Below are 20,292 nucleotides of genomic sequence, written 5' to 3'. Positions count from 1 at the left end.
GAGCCTTTGAACAGGGTGGAGGCAGGGGTAGGTCCCTGCAGTCCTGGCCTCCCGAGAGGAGCCACTGCCAGAGCAGCAGCACCACCCTCACCACCGTGGGTGACTCCAGTAAGCTCTCTTCCCAGCCCCCTGCCTTGAGGTCTTTAAATACTTTCCAGCCCTCTGCCCTGACTCCTGTGCCCCTGCCCTGAGCCAAATCATTTAAATAAGGCATGTACATTTTCCTTGTAACTTTGCCCCCTCCCCCAAAACAAACCAACCCCAACACATTAATACAGTTAAGGACCCAAGCAATGCCAGGTCTATCTGCTACTAGTCTAATATAAATAAATCCGATCCATAGTCCGTGTGTGTGTGACTTAATGCTAAGTTGAGTATTGAAGTGTTTGACTTCACGGGTGCTAGGATTTCACCAGAGATCTTGAAAGACAAAAGGCCCATTGACTGCCATTCCCCTCTCCTGTTTGGGCGGAGTTGCATCACCATGAGTGCAAGTGATGCCTTCACCTTCAGGCTCCCCCAGCCCTCGGCGCTTCTATTGGCTGAGAATCACAGCCAACGGGAGCTGCAGGAGGCTGTGCCTGCAAGCATAGGGCAGTGTGGAACCAGTTCAACCCCCTCCTCCATGGGAGCTTCACATGGTAAGCACTCTAATCCCTGTCCCCCCTCCCTCACTCTCCCTCCCAGACCCTCTCCTCAACCCACTCCTGCACCCTACTTCTCTCCCAGAATGAGACCTACCTCCAGCTCCTTCCCACACCCTCCCTTCCATCCAGAACCTACACCCCTCACCCGCTCCTGCACTCTACTACTAATCTAGACCCTGCACCCCTATCCCCAGCCTGCTCCTGGGCAGCCCCCTCCTGCACACTGAGCCCTTCATTTTGGCTGCACCCTGGCCCCACAAAATCTACTAGCCCCAAGCTCCCTGAAGAGTTAAACCAGATCACAGGACCAATCCTTAAAACACACTTCCTGTTCTGTTGAAGCCAGTGGGAACTTCCCCATTGATTCAGCAGGGCAGGATCAGCTGTAAAGAGGTGGGTCAGACTTTGCCTTCCAGGTGTGTGTGACTCATTTACAATCTCCCTCTGGTACTGTGAAGCTTGGCTGTCTGTGTGTGCCCTCCATCTCCTCCTTCCACATCCCGCTCAAAGGTCCTAGTTACAGCAGCAGGGGAGGGAGGAACAGGCAGGTCTGATGCGTCCCTGGTGACAAACTCCACTAACTTCACTGGAGCTGCCGCAGGGGTGAACTTGGGCCCGTTTTTAAACCTTGCTGGGCAATCCTGCCATGGGGCTTGCTTTTCCCACAGGGGCTCTGTCGGGTTCCTCTATCTGTGCTGTGACCAGGCAGGCTGTCCTCTGAGCCTATGGCTTGTTTGTTCCTTTTCCCCTACCCTCTATTTTGTCTGTTTGGTTCCTAAGATCTTTGGGGCTGAGGCTGTCCATTGCTGTCTGTACAAAGTCTAGCACACTGGGGCCTTCACACTGCTGTAACACACATTCATGATTAGTATTTAAACAGTTTCCCTTCTATAAATATTATGGTGCCTATGGAAAGCTGTCACTTTCCTTTGGCTTCAGGTAGTAGTAACCCCCCAAATTCAAGTTCAATCTCTTGTCTAGCACCCCTGGGACATGACCGGTGCCGAAACAGAATTTTCTGAACCATGCGAAGTCAATATTGTCTGTCACCCTTACCAGCACTTCCACTGCTAACTAAGCGCTTAGAAGACATTCAGGGATAATTTAGAGCTAAATAACAGCACAGAACACTGAGCCAGGGCTGGTTGCTGTAAGCAAACTGTAAGAGATCATGGGGAAACTTGGCCACACCCATGATAAGTAGACATCCAGTTAACTGAAATCATGCCGGACCACAGAGCTTGATGGACCAGAGCGTGCCGGACTAGAGAGGTTCAGCCTGTACATTGTTTCTGCCTTCAACACACTCACCATAAAAATTATTCTAGCATCGCTATTGGGCCCTGATTCCTATCTTTGTATTTCCTGGTCCACACCTGACCCTATGTCCCCCTTGGCTCCTTGGTGTGTTTGGCAGGTGCCATGTTCCCCTTTTGTTCCTTGTTATACCCAGATTCCAGTTCCCTTCTCACTCCTAATGGCTGCTGCTTTTCTCAGACCTGGGGGGATTGGCTGGCTGGAGGGCACGGGGGGAAGTCTGGTGATGGATGGGGAAGGAATTAACTATTTTGAAGCCCGGGAGGATTCCAGCACAGCAGAGAGGGTTAATAAATGACTCTCCGGAGGCTGGGCCTGCATTGCCCTGAGAGGGAAAAAGCCCTGGAGGAAAGGAGGAAGCTTTTTAGCATTATCCACATGCTGCGAATACTCTGTCCCGCTCTTTCCCCTCATAAATTTCCATCAGACAAAACCTCCTCATGCCCCTATATAGCAAACGATTTCTGTCAGGAGTGGCCGGAAGAGACGTGTTTCCTGTCCTGGGCTGATGTGTGAACAACTTTGCCCTGCTCTAGATAAAGGAATGAAACATCCCCAGCCTCCCTGTACTCAGGCATGATGCCTTTCCCTTCTGAGCTGTACGAACGCCCTCATTCGGCATAAATCTCCCCCTGTTCCCTCAAGTGCATGAGTGTTTTGGTGAACAGGAAGGGGTTTGAAGTTAAGCGTGAACTGAAATGCTGTGTCGAAGTGAGGCCCGGTGGAAGGCTTGTGTGCTGTTGTTTTGGTATGACAGTGAAGCTAGAGACCTCATCGGAGTGCGGGCCTGGGTGTTATTGAATCTCAACGCTGCTGTGGTTGATTTTCCTGCAGTTGAAGAGAAACTTCCAACCCCCCTCGGTCCCGACACACACCAAGCTTTTAGGTCCAGCATGTAAACGTGATCAGAGTCAGGCCCCGAAAGAAATCAGCTCGTTCTTTGAAACCCTGATGATCAGACGTGTCCAACACTAGGATGCATTTTAAACTTCATTTTAAAAACAAATCATAACAAAATTGAATTTCAGATCCCTCTGCCAGAGGTCGGATACACAGCTGCATTTCCTTGTCCCAATCCAGGTCATCGGAGCAGACTTTCTCGTTAGTTTGCTAGTTTCTCACAAGAATATTAATTATCAGTAAAATGGCAACTCTCAGTGCAGGGAGGAGCCTTGCTCTGTGACACCTGTGTATGTTCCCAGACTCAGTAGCCTCCCCAATGTCGCGAGAATCACAGGTCCGATGCTGCATACCCAAGGGGGGAAGGACAGAACCAGGTGGACCGTTTTAGCAAATAAAAGATATTTATTTAGAACAGTGATGAATTTATAGTATTTATTCTAAGACTTTTTTTAATAGACTGTGTTAATGAATTTACAGTACTTATTATTTATTCTACGATTTCTAGTTAAATGTGTCAGAGAGATAAGGATGGGAATGGCAAGTGGGATAGTCGCTATTCTAAAAATATCCAGCTACACTAATTAAATAACAGGGATAACTACAAACTCTATGTACTACCCAAAACAACTGCAACACTAAGCTTATACAACAAAGAAAATCAAATCCTACATACCAACTTACACAGAACATTTCAAAGACATCGGTTCGGTTGCGAAGGCCTTGGTTACGCCCAAGAGTCGGGGGAGGTGGCTGGTCGGTTGATCAGGCCGGCAGCGCTTTGGAGTATACGGGAAGGCACACGCACGGTGGTACGTGTGTTGTGAAGACCTCCTCGAGCGAACTGTGCAATGGGTATTTATCCCCAAGTCTGCACATCGTTTTCCCGCGCTTGCATATTACCATATATGGCCCAGCAGTCACCAAGTAGGGGGTCTGTGTCCCAGGGGTTGGGCCGAAACTGTGCAGGTTTCATGCGACCAGGTAAGCCCCGCAGTTCTCACGCCGAGGTGACGGGTGGGAGAGTCTGAGGCTATTTTCCCCTTTTCACACCTTCCCTTTTTCTAAAGGCAATGGTATGCAGGAAGGGTGCGGCTGGTTTCTCCCAAGGTGTACTGCAGCCCACTATAGCAAAAGCAGCCTGGCCAAACTTTTTACTGGGGGGGGGGAGGGGGCAGTTTTTTCCTCTAACACCCAGGAATTGAAATGGGGGGGGGGGGTGTCAGGGCCGATGACAGGTGAGACCATGAGGGTGCAGGTGGGCTGTGTGACACCATAGTTCACAAAACTGGGGGGATGTTGGGGAAATTGGGGGGGTATACACCCCCATATGGGGGTGTAGGGAAATCCCTGTTCCCAGTAACCCTGCTGAAAGAAATGGGCCTGATGCTGGGGTCAGGAATCTTATTGTTTCCAAAGGGTTACTCTGGGTTTATGCCCGTTTAACCAGTTATTGCTGGAAGCAGCATATTGGATCTTTTTGAGATCCAGTAGCTCCATTCACAATCACAAAGTCAGGGAGCATTCATGTGTTTTCTTTTCAAATTGATCTCAGTTATGTGGATGATTGCCCACGTGAAATGAGTGAAACCAGTTCACTGTGCACGGCCGTGACTCGCTGAATCATTTACTAGTAGCAACTGTCAGAATTTGAAAGTGAGTTCAGCTGTAGGCAGGGGAAAAGGGCCCATCCTAAGAATCTGGCACTCCGACACCCATGTCAATAGCTGCATCTTATCATGGTCACCCCTTTTACTATCCTCATAATAAAATACAATTTAAACTGCTGCTGTCCTTTGTATGCTCTTGGGACTTGTGGGAGCAATCAACCAATCCAGGGGAAGGAGAAGACTTTAAACACACACACATTTCCCAGATTTCCAGTGAGTGTGGCTTTATAATGTGCCTGAGTCCTACAGCATGTGTGTGCGCCAGCTCGTGTGTAGGGATTGGGGGAGAGGGCGGATGGACAGCAGCATGGGCTTTTTCTGACACAGCGTTCCGAGGAAGAAAGGGTACATGGGCTTTTCCCATCACTGTACGCGGCTTGCACCTTTCCCAGACCCTTGCCGGGTGTGGGCATGAGCAGTGGCACACAGAGAGAAGTGGCTGTGAAAGAATAACATAGACTCATAGACTTTAAGGTCAGAAGGGACCATTATGATCATCTAGTCTGACCCCCTGCATACAGCTGACTTGTGTCCAGCCCCAGTCCTATCTGTGTGTTGATAGATCAAAATTTCAGTTGCCTTATGGCCAAGGAGGGATCAGGCTCCAAGTCCTAACCTCTGGCAGGGCTGCTAATGTGTAAAGGGCTGTAAAAAGTCAATCCTTCAAACAGCTGGATTGTGTGCGCCTGGCAGCTTTGGACTCCTGGGATTGTCTCTGCCTTCCGGAATTAAAACCAGGGGGTCTGGGACTAACAGAGCTGTTCTTTCTAGCAGGCAGAAGGACATTCCCTGTGCTTAGAAGGGCGAGGTGTAGTACGTCTGTCTCCAAACACTAGCCTCTGTTCCCCTCCCCCCCCACAGTTAGTAAATAGGTGTGCTATCTTCTGGCTAACTCAATACATGGACTCCCTAGCTCTGCTGATGCCAGCAGCAGAGCTGCTCTTTCCATGGCAACATTCAGCTTCCAGGGATGAACCAAGTGATCACGTTTCACAGGGCTCCTCAACCAGTCACTGCTTCATGCAACATGTCTGGGCTGGCAGGTTAGTCAGAATCATCTCTAGTTTAGAAATGGGGGAGGGGCAGGGACTGCACACAACTGATGTTAAGTAGCTTGTTCAAGGCCACCCAATGAGTTGGAGGGGATTGCACCAGTGTAGCTATACTGATGTGCCCACAGGTTGGACCTCCCTACTCTGGCACCCTCGGGACTTGAGTGGTCCCAAGCAATGGAGTTTGCCTGGGGAGGTCAGGCCTCTGACTCGCTCAGGACTCCCCTCCTGGCTACAGCCTGGCCAGTGCATTGTCCCCAGCCTGCCTGCTGGGCTCTGCTGCCCCCCACCCGCTGATGGGACTCCTCTCCAGGCAGCCAGCAGGACTCCATGCCCCCAGCTGCGGGGGCTTCTCTGTACCCAGACACCAGCCTACCTGCTGGGTTCCTGTGCCCGGCCCCGAAGGCTGCCAGCTGCTGGCTGGGGCTCTCTGGCCTAGCAACATCCATGGTCTAATGTTGTCAGACCGCAGAGGTTCAGCTTGTACCAGCATTTCTTTTCCCAATACAGATGACTTTTTACAATAGTGTATCAAATCTGTGCTAGGAATTTGAACCAATGTGGCTGCTACATCAGTGCAAAAATCTCCAAAGCAGGCAACTCTTTAATGGCAAGAGTTATTGGCTTTCGGACCAAATTCTGTCCCTCCCCTTCTCTTCTCCCCTCCCCCATGCCCTCACTCTAATATGCCTTTCCTTTTGATGAATTTACACACTGCCACTCTCCTTTTTCCACAATCCAAGAAGTCTGCTTCCAAGATGCATTCAGTAATTCACGACAAACTGTGACCTTCATCTAGACTCGAACGGATTAAAGAAAATAGGCTGATATCATCTGTAAATATATTTTCTTATGTCCTTTTCAAGATTTTATTCTGAACTTTAAAATGACAAACATGAAACAGAGGTTCTAAAGGTAATGAGTCTGGTCTGTATCTCACAGAGACAGTCTTACAACCTGATGCAAACAAAGTGCTCATAAAGAGCTGGCCAGGTCAGACTCTTTTCCTATCTAGAAACCAGTAAACAGAAGTAGATGCATCCTATAATTGAAAACGGGCAACTAGACTGGAGTATTTGCATTTTTCCTTTTCCCTTCCCCTGCATTCACAGGTGTGTGGGTAGTTTTAACAAGCCAGCCTGGCTTATTTGTATGGTCTGTCCCTTTTAAATGAGAATTCTTGAATGATACACAACAGATGTGGAGCAGCTGGCTGGCTGTTATCTTGGTGCTTAACAAATCTAATATCCTGCTGTGTCTATATTAACATACCTTTTGTATATAATGAACCTCATGCAAACAGATTATACTGAGTATGTTGGTAACTCCAGCCTAGTGGGAATTTGGGAAACAGATTGCTAAGAAGAAGCCCTTCTGTGGCTCAGCATTTTTTGGTACATAGGGAGAAATACTTTCAGGATCTCAACACAACAAACAGCCTGTTATTATGATAACCTCTCATTCCATGGGATTGTCCTCTTGGGCTTTTTCCATTGTGATCTTGAGATAATAGAGTTAATGACTCTCTATAAACACCCCCTTTAGCCTTCCTGTCAGACTGTTTAAAATACCACTAGAGTGTGCATACGTCAGAAATTCCTTTTTCACAGGCAAATTAACTTTAAACAGGCCTGTAGTTTTGTAACTTATTTGTACAAATGAAAATTGTCTTCTTGCTCCTTTGTCCTATACTGTAAATGTGAGGTGCTTTATTCTGACAGCAGGAAATGGTCACTATGAATTTTAGATTTAACTGAGGTCTTGGCCCATTATGTTAATTTGCACTGCACTGTTTACCTCTACATTTTCATTGTTTTGAGTCTCTGTGAAGTGAGAGTGAAGGATTTTTTCCCTTAATTAAAAACTTTATCACAATGAATGGAAAATAACAGAGTTGAATGAAATTTAATTACTGTTCTATGGGAAATTCCAACATTTCCATTCACCCTTGACTGAAAAAAAGTCAAAATTTCTTGGAAAATGAAATATCCAAATAAAACTTTGGAAATATCAAAATTACCTTTTTGAAACACTTACATTTGTATACAGTTGATGCACTTAATTTAGACTTTTATATATAAATTAATCCAATGACTATTGAATTCCATACTATTCTTAAGTCAATTTTCAATTAAATGAATATGCTTATTTGAAATGGAATAAGTTACCTAGGGATGCTATGGAATCTCCTTCTCTGGAGATATTTAAGAGCTGGTCTGTACGGTACTGGGTCCTGCTGTAAGGGCAGGGGACTAGACTCGATGACCTCTTGAGGTCCCTTCCAGTTCTAATGTTTTATGATTTGATTCAGTTTTATTGAAACAGCATTGTCCGAAGGAAAATTGTTCTATCAAAATTTTTGGCCTGCTCTTGAAAAGACCACACGCAGCATTACTTTCTGTGAACTTTGCATTTGACAGTAAAAATTGTCTATACTCTGTTGAGGGAAATTCTTTCTTTCCTATAGCAATGAGGCTGGTTAAAAGTTTTCCCTTTGAATCTTTTTTTTTATACAGAAAATTAACTTTAAAAATGAAAAATTTAATGGAAAGTGTCAGCTTTTCTCAGAAACTTTGTAATTGGAAAACGAAAAATTTTCAACTGAAAAGTTCTAAAGTTAAAAATGTTAATTACCAAAAAACAAAAAACAAAAACATTTGTTTACGGGTTTTCATTTTTTGACCAAAAAAGTTGCATGTGCTGACACACATTTTCCACGGGGGGGGGGGGGGGGGGGGGGAGAAGGAGAGGAAGAGACCCATTTTCCAAGCACCAATAATTATTGATGAAACATCTTTCAGAAATGCGTGTTATTTTTCCTTTCCTCTCTCCCATGCTAGAAAATGAGACTTCTCTACACTCCGTCCTTTATATTTTTATTTACCCCTCTGAGACTCTGTCCTCTAGTGAGTCTATTTTGTCCTCCACCCCTTTGCTGGTTTCTTATTCTCTTGTGTCTGGCTCATCTGGACGGCATTTGATCTTCTACTTCTACTTCGCTATCACATTTTTGGCTGTTTTTCCTTTGATGTATCACTTTTAATCTACTTGATTTAACTGCTTCAAGGACTCGTCTATAGGAGAACTGTATAAACATGTACCTTCTTTGTCTCTGTTGTGTGCGCCAAACATTTCTCTCTCTCTCTGCACAGACTGTGCCCTCTGCTTAGAACAGCTAGCCCTCCCCCTACATTGGCCCCTTGTCAGTTTGGTATGCTAAATCCTCAGTCATTTGATCTGTTATTAAAAAAGAATAGACAAAGATGAATTAAACATCCCTTGAATTCCTGTAACACTGGTTCAGCAGCGTTATGTGGGTTCTCAGTGCAGGGGTGGCAGTTAGTTCAATGTTTTTCTTCCTTTACTGCCAAGTCCAGACCCCTTCATTCTGAGAGGTTGATATTTGTAAATCCCCTGTTGTTTTCACCTCTCTTCTAAATCAGCAGCCAAGTACTTTGCCTTGTCAACAGCCAGATTTTGCTTCATTGAAGGTGAGATGCAGCCATTTGATCTGTTCCTGTTTGATATTAAAAGGGAAAGTGCTAACATATGGGAGCAAATTAGAAAAACAATGCTTTGGGATGTGGGGTTGAGTCTTGTAACTTTAACGAAGCTTAGTTGAAACTGCAGGCGCATGCTGAGAGGGGGAGAATTTCCACGTCTGATTTCAGGGAATCTGCCTTTGTACTGGGATATTGTGCTACAAACATTTACAGGCTAGACTGTCCACTGGCATAAATCAACTGATCGTTGACAGATTAAAGGCCAGAAGTGATCATCATGATCATGGTCACCTAGTTTGACTTTAGAGTATCGGCCAGAGAACTTCCCCAGAATAATTCCTAGAGCAGAGTTTTAGGCCACGTCTACGCTAGAGCTGGAAGGTTGGTTAAGGTACACAACTCTAGCTATATAAAATAAGTAGCTGGAGTCGGCTTACCTTATACTGAGCTTGGTGCAGTCTTCACAGAGGGAAGCCAATGGGAGCAAACACTCCCATTGGCTCCCTTTAATCCTCAGGATAGCAAGGCATACTGGTGCTGACCAGAGCCACCCTCCGCATTTGATTTAGCAGGTCTTAACTAGACCCACTAACTCGAACTAATCAATATGTTACAGCAAGTGAAGATGTGGCCTCTGAGAAACATCCCCTCTGGATCTGAAAGCGCTCAGTGATGGTGAATGCACTAGGGCCCTGGGTAAATGGTTCCAGTGATAAATTACCCTCCTGTAGACTTTATTTCCTTAACGGAGCTTTGTTTGCAACAGCTGAAGAACTGGTCTCAGTCAACATCAGAACAAACTTCAAATCCTCATTATTTTGTAATGTGATACTGTTGCTAGTGGTGTGTTGGTACCATTGCCTTAAAAATTACCTCTAGAATGGGTGCTTGAATACATTACCTACCAAAGGTAGGTGAAACCCACACTTGCTGGGTGTGCTTCACTGTCCCATGTATTGGCACTTAGCCCACTTACAGAGAGAGAATGAGCTTGTTTTACAGCCTTAGTACAAGCCAGCTGGCTGGTAGCTAAGCTCCAGAGGTCCCAAGTTTTGGTTCTGCCTGTTGGCATTACATAGGCACCAACTTGATGGATGCTCCAACCTTGAAGTACCCATGGAAGAAAAGTAGTGGGTGTTCAGCATCCACCAGCCAACAGCCCCATGGAGGAGCATCTCTCCCTATACCGAGCACCACCTCCTACCCTAAGCACCTCCCACCCAGCAGTGGCCCTGCCCATCAGCTTTCCTCCCAGTGTCTTCACCCACTACAGATGAGTGGTTCAATGTGCTGGAGGGAGAGGACGGCATGGGGGGAGGAGGAGGTGGGAAGAGGCATGGTGGGGGTAGAACAAGGCAGGGCAGAGATTTGAAGGAAAGGGTGGACTGGGGGCAGGGTTTGAACACCTCTGGGGAATTCAGAGAGTCAGCACCTGTGCCACCAAAAATGTAAACACCCTGGGAACTGTCCCCCCCCCCCCATCCATGTTGTGCTCATCATTTCTGTTAGCAACTGGTACAAGGCCAGCAAATGCAGTTGTACATCCCATTTCGCTGCAAGTCCAGCTACGGCCCCTGCATCTGCTCTATAGCTCCTTTGACCACTTACATGGGCAGTAAGTGGAGCCCAAGGTTAGCCCCCCCATTCTTCTCTCCACACCCCTCCCCCACTACAGCCGGAGCCATAAGGCTCCCCCCACCCTGCCCAGAGAGGCCCTGAGAACACCCTCCCCGCACTTGGCTGGAGGATCGCCGGGTTGGTCGAAGCCAGAGCAGCCTGGGGCGGGCTAATGTCCAGAGCCTCCTCGCTTGCCCAGAGCAGCCCCGTGCCAGCCTCTGCCACACTTCCCCTCCCCAGACCCAAGATGCTCGTTGAAAACACTTGCTGTGCCCCATGCACAGATGGGAGAGGAGGGGCAACTGCCCTGGGGCTTGGTGATTCAAAAGGGCCTGGGACTCGTGGCTGTCACCACCACTACTGCAGCAGCAGCCGTCCACAGGTCCTTTAAATGGCTGCCGGAGCTCAGTGTGACACGCTCGGGGCTGCACTAAGGCCTGGCTGGGGAGGGGGGAGGAAACGGCGTGGTCTGGGCAGTGCTGAGGGCTGGTTGAGGTGAGGTGCAGGTTGACTGAACACAACACTGACAGCGAGAGCCGTGTGCTCCCTCCGCATTCAGTTGCGGCGCGGCTACAGTTCAGTCGTCGCCCCCCGCAAAGTCTAGGCACGCAAGCGCAGTTAGCAAACCGACCAATCCCGGAAGAGTGTCTTGGTTACAATAGTCTTGTGGCCCACTGAGATGGAGGAGGGCCCCTCATGTGGCTCACTCGCTAGCCTAGGTTGCCCATCGCTGCCATGGACTAAACCACACATACTACTTCCAGCTGCCTTGGAACCTGCATGAGCATAAAAACTTCCCCTAGAATCCCCCAACTGAGGATCCAGCTGTTGCAAGAGCACCAGGGTCTGCCTCCGCTGGCCTATTATGATCACTCGGCCTATTATGATCCCTCAATCACTCATCCGCTGAGACAAGTGTCTCACTCCAACCCTCTTCTCAGCACGCTGGGTGATGTATTTGACCTTGGCCCATGGTCAGTATCTCTGCATCTCAACCCATTTTCAGCTAGCGACTGCCAGGGCCAATCTACCAAATTTCTGTGGCAATGTAAACGGTCTAGGGGCATTTCACTGATTTTTACACCAGCAGAGAATTTGGCCGTGTCTGTCTAACCACGTCTCTCCACTCACCATGCTCACGCGGGTTTGGTGGACAGTCAAATCAACGTACGTACGTGCTTGGGAAAAGGCAGATCTCACAAAGCTGAAACCTCTGGGTCCCAGCTCACCTCCTATTGCTCGTCCGATTCTCTCTGTTTGCTGTGGCTTGGTGAGCTAACATTTGGTTACAGCTGAGACTCCGGCTGTGTCTACACTACCACAGCAGCATTTCACACCGCAGTGCCGTCCCAGCACCAGCTCTGGGCGAGAGCTCTTCCAGCACTGTAGGAAATCACCTCCATGAGAGCTTGTTTACACTGGCGGTTTATGGCGCTGTAACTGGCTGCACTTAGGGAGTGTTTGTGGGGTTTGTTTTTCACACCCTTGAACAAGAAACTTATAGTGCTACAAACAGGGCTGGACTGAGCAATTCCAGCACCCTGGGTTGGGGGGGAGGGTGCATGCGTGACCCAGCCTCCACCCAGCACGTGGGGGAGGGCGCGCAGAGCTGGCTGCAGCAGGACGCATGTGTCTTGCCCGGCCACCACCGCTGGTGCTCAGCCTGGGGCTGTCAGGGGCGGGCCAAGAAGGGCCCCGCAGCCGCGGGGGGAAGGGCGCTGCTGGCCGGCGCTGTGGGGGTTAACGCAGCCCCCGCCTCGGGCGGCCGCTGCGAGCTGCTGCAGCCCGTGATCTGGGAGCTGGGCGCATAGCGCCTGATGGCAGCTTTAAGGGACGCTGTGCACCCCTTACAGTTGACATCAGGCATCCCCGATAGGTTGGTGCCCTGGGCAGCTGCCCAGCTAGCCCATGCCTTAATCCGGCCCTGGCTAAAAGTGGCAGTGTGGACAAGCCTTTTGTTTTATGAAATATTGTACCAATGACCTGCTGCATGGAGAATGCTGGTTAAAATTCTCCCGCCAAACAGAAAGGAAGGTTGCAGCAGGTTCCTTGTGTCCAATGGAGTCATGTCTACTTCACTCTTCATGCCTGGATCCTAATAAAGCCCTTCTGCCAGAAACAACTTATTTCTTCTTCAGAAGAATTTTGATGAGCTGAGGGATATTTGCCTTTGGAATAGAGATGTAGCAAGTGCCTATTGAATCACACCCATGATCAGTGCACCTCTGATTTTTTTCCAGCTATGTGCAGATTTTTTCCATGCATGTGCAGAATAAATTTCTTTATGTGCACTGAGGCATGTGCGAATGTGCACTACCAGTAGAGACTAACCACCTAGATGTGTGTGTTCTGCTAACTAGCTGGAAGCAGGACCCAAGTTGGGATCAGACTCCAAAATTCGATAATTTTCCATAGAAGAGCTAATCCAGTGCCCACTGACATCACAGGTCTTTTTTAATTTAGCTCAACTGCTGCTAGATCACGTCTTAAATGTCGTGTATTTTCAAAACTATTTCCTGGGGAGGGATCATTGGTTCGTCTGCCCCGGCCACTGGCCAAATCCTCATTTCAAACCAAATCCACAGAGTTGCAGTTATAGTGCAGTTATCTCTCGAGAACCAGCCCTTTCCAGGCAGAGGTACTGTTCATCCCCTGGGCACCGCCTCTTACTCTGGTTGTGCTCAGAGAACATTTTAATGCTGGCTACTGTATTTCCCCAGATCTTTGCTTCTCTGCAGTCATGGGCAGCTCTCTGGTCCCTGAGGGCATGACAAACTAACAACATTTTTCTGAGCGGCTCAGGGTAGTGGCATGGGAGAAAATCCTTGAATCTTACATTTGTTTCCTTGTAGAGGGATGATGGTACAAGCTCATTGGTAAAGGGTGGATCCCAGTCTGCCAACAGAGGCAATTTCCCAGCGGTCCAGTAATTTAAAAGGGTCCCGGCACTTGCCACAGTAGCTCTGCCGGAAAGCGTGTCTTGATTGAAAGATGCTTTTGATAAGCCCCGTGCAGGTCCAGGGTGGGGATACTTGGCCCCAGAACCTGCATGGGGCATCTCAAAAGCATTTTGTAATCGAGAATAGTGATAGAAATGTAGCCGTGTTAGTCTGGGGTAGTTGAAGCAAAATGCAGGACAATGTAGCACTTTAAAGACTAACAAGATGGTTTATTAGATGATGAGCTTTCGTGGGCCAGACCCACTTTTTGATCTGAGGAAGTGGGTCTGGCCCACGAAAGCTCATCATCTAATAAACCATCTTGTTAGTCTTTAAAGTGCTACATTGTCCTGCATTTTGTAATCGAGAGACGCTGCTGCAGCTTTCCTCAGAGCAGACAGGATGGATTGAGAGGGGCGAGGCTTGAGCTGGCCGGCCCAGTGTTCTGGTGGGTGAGCGCTTTGGGTTTCACTGGGTGGGCACGTGATGCCAGGGCAGGGAGCCCATTGAGCCTAAATTGCTGTCCATGAGCCTGGGTGGATCTTGTATTTGCTTCCCCAACTACTGCTGAGTCATAGGCTGAAGACCGCTCACTTGCGCGGGCTGCATCCAAAGGAGTTGAAACAGGCTGATCGTTACCCTTCTCCTGATGTGCTTGTTTGCCTGTCGGTCACTAGAATCCAGTCATGGGGCTGTTTCACAGCAGTGCGAGAGGCGGAGCTCTGGAGTGCTTGGAGATGTGACCTGTGGCTGCACAGAGTTCTTGTCCCAGAGGACTGAATTGATACGTGAGAAATGTGAAAGGCATTTATCGTCCCTTCGTCATTGCTCTTCGGAAGATGCAACTCTACAAACGGGGTGGCCGTACAGCATTCTCAGCAGTGACCAGGCCCAGCTCTACATTCCAGCCAGCACAGCTGGTTGTCAGGGCAAGAAGTATTTTAGTGATGGATTGATTGCTCAAATGAGTAATTGTGAAGAGTGGACACTTTGTTCCCTCTTCTGTTTAGGGAATAAAAAACCCTGGGGGCAGGGCCCTGTTCCTAATTTGTCACAGTAAAACTCCAGATTGGAACACCTTTGGGGCGGAAAGGCCACAAAACCTAGCAATTATAGTAAATTCAGGATTTATGGCTCGTCTCGCACACATGCACAGCCGCACACCTGTTCTAGTAAAGGAATAGCCTGCATTTCCATCGTTCCTTGAGGCAAATAAAGACTAGCTCAGCTTGTTTTTTGCTTTCATAGATCACAGAGCTAGAGAAGATGCATCTCTCATACAGTCCCCACCCACTCAGATGTATTGGACATTTAATTGATCTACCAAACTTTAAAATTTGTGGCCCGGGCAGAAAGCAAGATTGAAGAAGCATCGATCCAAACAGAAGGTTACTCTCACTGTTGGTTGAAAATTTTCCGGTGGAACAGTTTTCTGTTGGGAAAATGCTGTTTCATTGAAAAAAGAAGTTGAATGGAAGATTTTATTTTTACCTTTGAGACTAACTTTTCATTTCAAAACGTTATTTCTAATGAAACAAAAGACAGAACTAACAAGATGGTTTATTAGCTGATGAGCTTTCGTGGGCCAGACCTACTTCCTCAGATCAATATGTGGAAGAAAATCGGCACAACCATATATACCAAAGTGATGCAATCAAAAAATGAACGCATGTGAAATTGACAAATCAAATTTTAGAACAGAGTGGGGGTGAGGGGGGAAGGTAAGTGTCTGTGAGGTAATGACATAGGGGTGATAATTGGGGAAGCTATCTTTGTAATGGGTGAGATAATTAAGAGTCTTTGTTTAGACTCATACATAAAGTGTCAAATTTAAGCATGAATAACAATTCTGAAGCTTCTCGTTGAAGTCTGGAGTTAGTCTCTTTGAAGCAATATGCATGTTTTAAGGTCATCGAGGGAATGATCAGTCTGGCTGAAATGGCAAGCAACAGCTTTCTCTCTGAGAGAGTCTTATGTCTTTTGTGTGCATTGATTCTTTGGCGAAGTGTCTGAGACGTTTGTCCAATGTACATAGCAGACAGACACTTTAGGCACATGATAGCATAAATTATATTTCTGGATGAACAGGAATATGTGTTCTTGATCTTGTAACTGGCATGGTTAGGTCCAATAATGGTATCAGCAGAGTAAATATGTGGACAAAGCTGGCACCGGGGCACTTTGAGTCCTCTCACTCTGCATCTCCCTGCAGTATAAAGCCCTATAAAAATTGCTCCATTACTATCCACTCGTGCAAAGCACCACAGAATGGAATCTCACAGCTGACACACTAACCATTTCACTACAGCCCCTCAGTTATTTTCCCAGACAGGCACCCACAGTATCCATCTTCGCCTTGGCCTCTCAAATCCACACTGATTCTGATTTCCCTTATGTTGATGTAACTTGAAATCAAGGAGTTACTCCTGAGTTATCCCAGCCTAAGGCCAGATCTACACTATATGGGAAGATGAACAGGAACAGCTAACAGGAGAGTTTGGAGAGGGAGTTCTCCAGGTAAAAGAGGGAGTAAAAACGGGACCCTTGTGGTAAGTGGCTGTCTGAAGTGTGTGTTTGTGTGTGGGGGAGTTATTTGCTGTGTGCTGACCTTGTGTTTGTCTGTTTGGTGGTTGGTTTGTTTGTTTGTTTGAAGGAGCTTCTAAAAGGTTTGAAACCTAGAAGCCTCTGTTAATTGGCTGAGCTTCAGTCAGGGGGAGGGGCTACCAGAGCTATATAAGCCGGTGACTCAGCGACCAGGGAGCTTGCGAACAGGAGAGTTTGGAGAGGGAGGTTAGAGGGCACTAGTGACTTCAGGCCTTCTTTAAAACATAACTCTTAGAATAATCTATATTCCAGAGGTTTAAAAAGAATCCCATTTACACCTAAACTTATTCATTAGAAAAATGGAGACAGAAGCCCAGCAGCAGAGTGGGGGGCTATCCTGTTTATTGCGTCGAGTGTAACATGTATGATTACCTGCCCTGTGGGCGGGTGGCGTATGTGTGCACTCATTGCAAGGAGCTCCTGACCCTCAGAGACCGAGTTCGGGCTTTGGAGGCCAGGGTGGCTAAACTGGAGGAGCTAAGGGAGGTAGAGAGCTATGTTGATGAGTCTTTCCGGGACACTGTAGTACTGTCCCACCTCCAGTCTGAGAGCCCCAGTGCTCTTAAGGAGGATGAAAGTCTCAAGGGAACAGGGCATTCAATGGGAGCAGAGGGAAACCATCCCGTAGTTGGGACCCTCCTCCCAGAGGATGTTGTGGTATCCTCTCGCACTGAGGATACCTCTGAGGAGGAGGGAATGCCAGTTAGGAGGAGGCAGGTGTTAGTAGTGGGTGATTCGATTGTTAGAAACATAGATAGTTGGGTTTGTGATGACCGGGAGAACCGTATGGTCACTTGCCTGCCTGGTGCGAAGGTTGTGGATCTCTCAAGGCATTTAGATAGACTTATGTGTAGTGCTGGGGAGGAGCCGGTGGTCGTGGTATATGTCGGTACCAATGACGTAGGGAAGGGTAGGAGAGATGTCCTGGAGGCCAAATTTAGGCTGCTAGGAAAGAGACTGAAATCCAGGACCTCTATGGTGGCATTCTCGGAAATACTTCCAGTTCCACGTGCAGGGCCAGGTAGGCAGGCAGAGCTTCAGAGTCTTAATGTGTGGATGAGACGATGGTGTAGGGAAGTGGGGTTTAGATTTATTAGGAACTGTGGACACTTCTGGGAGAGGGGGAGCCTATACAGGAAGGATGGGCTCCACCTAAACCAGGGTAGAACCAGACTGCTGGCACTAAACATTAAAAAGGCCGTAGAGCAGTTTTTAAACTAAGAGATGGGGGAAAGCCGATTGGTGCGGAGATGCACGTAAATTGGAGGGAGACTTCTCTTAGAGGAGAATCCATTGATAGAGACTCTCTAAGCTGTAGTCAGAAAGAGAGGAGGGGAGAGGACAAACCATGGGCCAGAGCAGACAAACAACCGCATTCAAAGGAATCCAATGCATCAGGGAAGGGCAGACAAATAAGCAGTGGCAAATTTTTAAAGTGCTTCTACACAAATGCTAGGAGTCTGACTAATAAGATGGGTGAACTGGAGTACCTCGTATTAAATGAGGAGATTGACATAATAGATATCACTGAAACCTGGTGGAATGAGGAAAATCTGTGGGATACAATCATACCGGGATATAAAATATATAGAAAGGATAGAGCAGGCCGGGTGGTGGCGGAGTGGCACTGTATGTGAAAGATAATGTAGAATCAAATGAAATAAAAATATTAAATGAATCAACATGTTGCATAGAGTTGCTATGGATAGAAATTCCATGCTCCAATAATAAGAAATTAGCAGCAGGGATATATTACCGACCACCTGACCAGGATAGCGATACTGACATTGAAATGCTGAGGGAGATTAGAGAGGCTACCAAAATAGAGAACTCTATAATAATGGGGGATTTTAATTACCCCCATATTGACTGGATACATGTCACCTCAGGAAGAGAAGCGGAGATAAAATTTCTCAATGGCTTAAATGACTGCTTCTTGGAGCAGCTGGTGCAGGAACCCACAAGGGGAGAGGCAATTCTCGATTTAGTCCTGAGTGGAGTGCAGGATCAGGTCCAGGAAATAACCGTTACAGGACAGCTTGGGAATAGTGACCATAATATAATAACATTCAACATTCCTGTGGTAGGAAGAACACCTCAGCAGTCCAGCACCCTGGCATTTAATTTCAAAAAGGGGAATTACACAAAAATGAGGAGGTTAGTTAAACAGAAATTAAAAGGCACAGTGACTAGAGCCAAATCCCTGAAAGCTGCATGGAAACTTTTTAAAGACACCATAATAGAGGCCCAACTTAAATGTATACCCCAAATTAAAAAACATAGCAAGAGACCTAAAACAGTGTCATCGTGGCTTAACCACCATGCAAAAGAAGCAGTGAGGGACAAAAAGGTATCTTTTAAGAAGTGGAAGTCCAATCCTAGTGAGATGATTTGACAGTGTTTATGATCCTTTCTATTTAAGTGTAAAAATGTAATAAGAAAAGCAAAAAAAGATTTTGAGGAACAGCTAGCCAAAAACTCAAAAAGAAATAACAAAATGTTTTTTAAGTACATTAGAAGCAGGAAGCCTGCTAAAAAACCTGTGGGTCCCCTAGATGATCGAGCTATAAAAGGAGCAATCAAGGACGATAAAGCCATTGCAGAGAAACTAAATTATTTCTTTGCTTCAGTCTTCACGGCTGAGGACGTTGGGGAGATTCCCGAATCTGCACCGTCCTGCATCTGAGGAACTGTCCCGGATTGAAGTGTCATTAGAGGAGGTTATGGAACAAATAGAAAAACTTAATGTTAACAGATCTCCGGAACCGGATGGCATTCATCCAAGGGTTCTAAAAGAACTCAAATGGGAAATTGCTGAGCTATTATCTGTAGTTTGTAACCTATCCTTTAAATCGGCTTCCGTACCTAATGACTGGAAGGTAGTCAACGTGACACCAATTTTTAAAAAGGGCTCTAGAGGCGATCCTGGCAATTACAGACCGGTAAGTCTAACTTCAGTACCGGGCAAATTAGTCGAAACAATAGTAAAGAATAAAATTGTGAAGCATGTAGAAGAACATAATTTGTTGGACAAAAGTCAATATGGTTTCTGTAAAGGGAAATTCTGTCTTACTAATCTATTAGAGTTCTTTGAAGAGGTTAACAAGCATGCGGATAAGGGGAATCCAGTAGATACAGTATACTTGGATTTTCAGAAAGCCTTTGACAAGGTCCCTCACCAAAGGCTCTTGTGTAAATTACATGGCCATGGGATAAGAGGAAAGGTCCTTTCTTGGATTGAGAACTGGTTAAAAGACAGGAAACAAAGGGTAGGAATAAATGGTAAATTTTCAGATTGGAGAGGGGTAACTAGTGGTGTCCCCCAAGGGTCAGTCCTGGGACCAGTCCTTTTCAACTTATTCATAAATGATCTGTAGAAAGGGCTAAGCAGTGAGGTAGTAAAGTTTGCAGATGATACAAAACTGTTTAGGATAGTCAAGACAGAAGCAGACTGTGAGGGACTCCAAGATGATCTCACCAAACTCAGTGATTGGGCAGCAAAATGGCAAATGAAATTTAATGTGGATAAGTGTAAAGTAATGCACATTGGGAAAAATAACCCCAACTATACATACAGTATGATGGGGGCTAATTTGGCTACGACAAATCAGGAAAGGGATCTTGGAGTTATCGTGGACAGTTCTCTGAAAACTTCCACACAGTGTGCAGCGGCGGTCAAAAAGGCAAATAGGATGTTAGGAATTATTAGGAAAGAGATAGAAAATAAGACACAGAATATCTTACTGCCCCTGTATAAAACTATGGTACGCCCACATCTTGAATACTGTGTACAGATGTGGTCTCCTCACCTCAAAAAAGATATTTTGGCCTTGGAAAGGGTTCAGAAAAGGGCAACTAAAATGATTAGGGGTTTGGAACGGGTCCCATATGAGGAGAGGTTAAAGCGACTGGGACTTTTCAGTTTAGAAAAAAGGAGACTGAGGGGGGTTATAATAGAGTTCTATAAAATCATGAGTGGTGTGGAAAGGGCCGATAAAGAAAAGTTATTTATTAGTTCCCTAAATAGAAGAACTAGAGGTCAC

The sequence above is a fragment of the Pelodiscus sinensis genome, chromosome 24 (genome assembly GCF_052426305.1).
Source record: "Pelodiscus sinensis isolate ZL-2025 chromosome 24, ASM5242630v1, whole genome shotgun sequence".
Lineage (NCBI taxonomy): Eukaryota > Metazoa > Chordata > Testudines > Trionychidae > Pelodiscus > Pelodiscus sinensis.
This window is presented reverse-complemented; position numbering follows the sequence as displayed.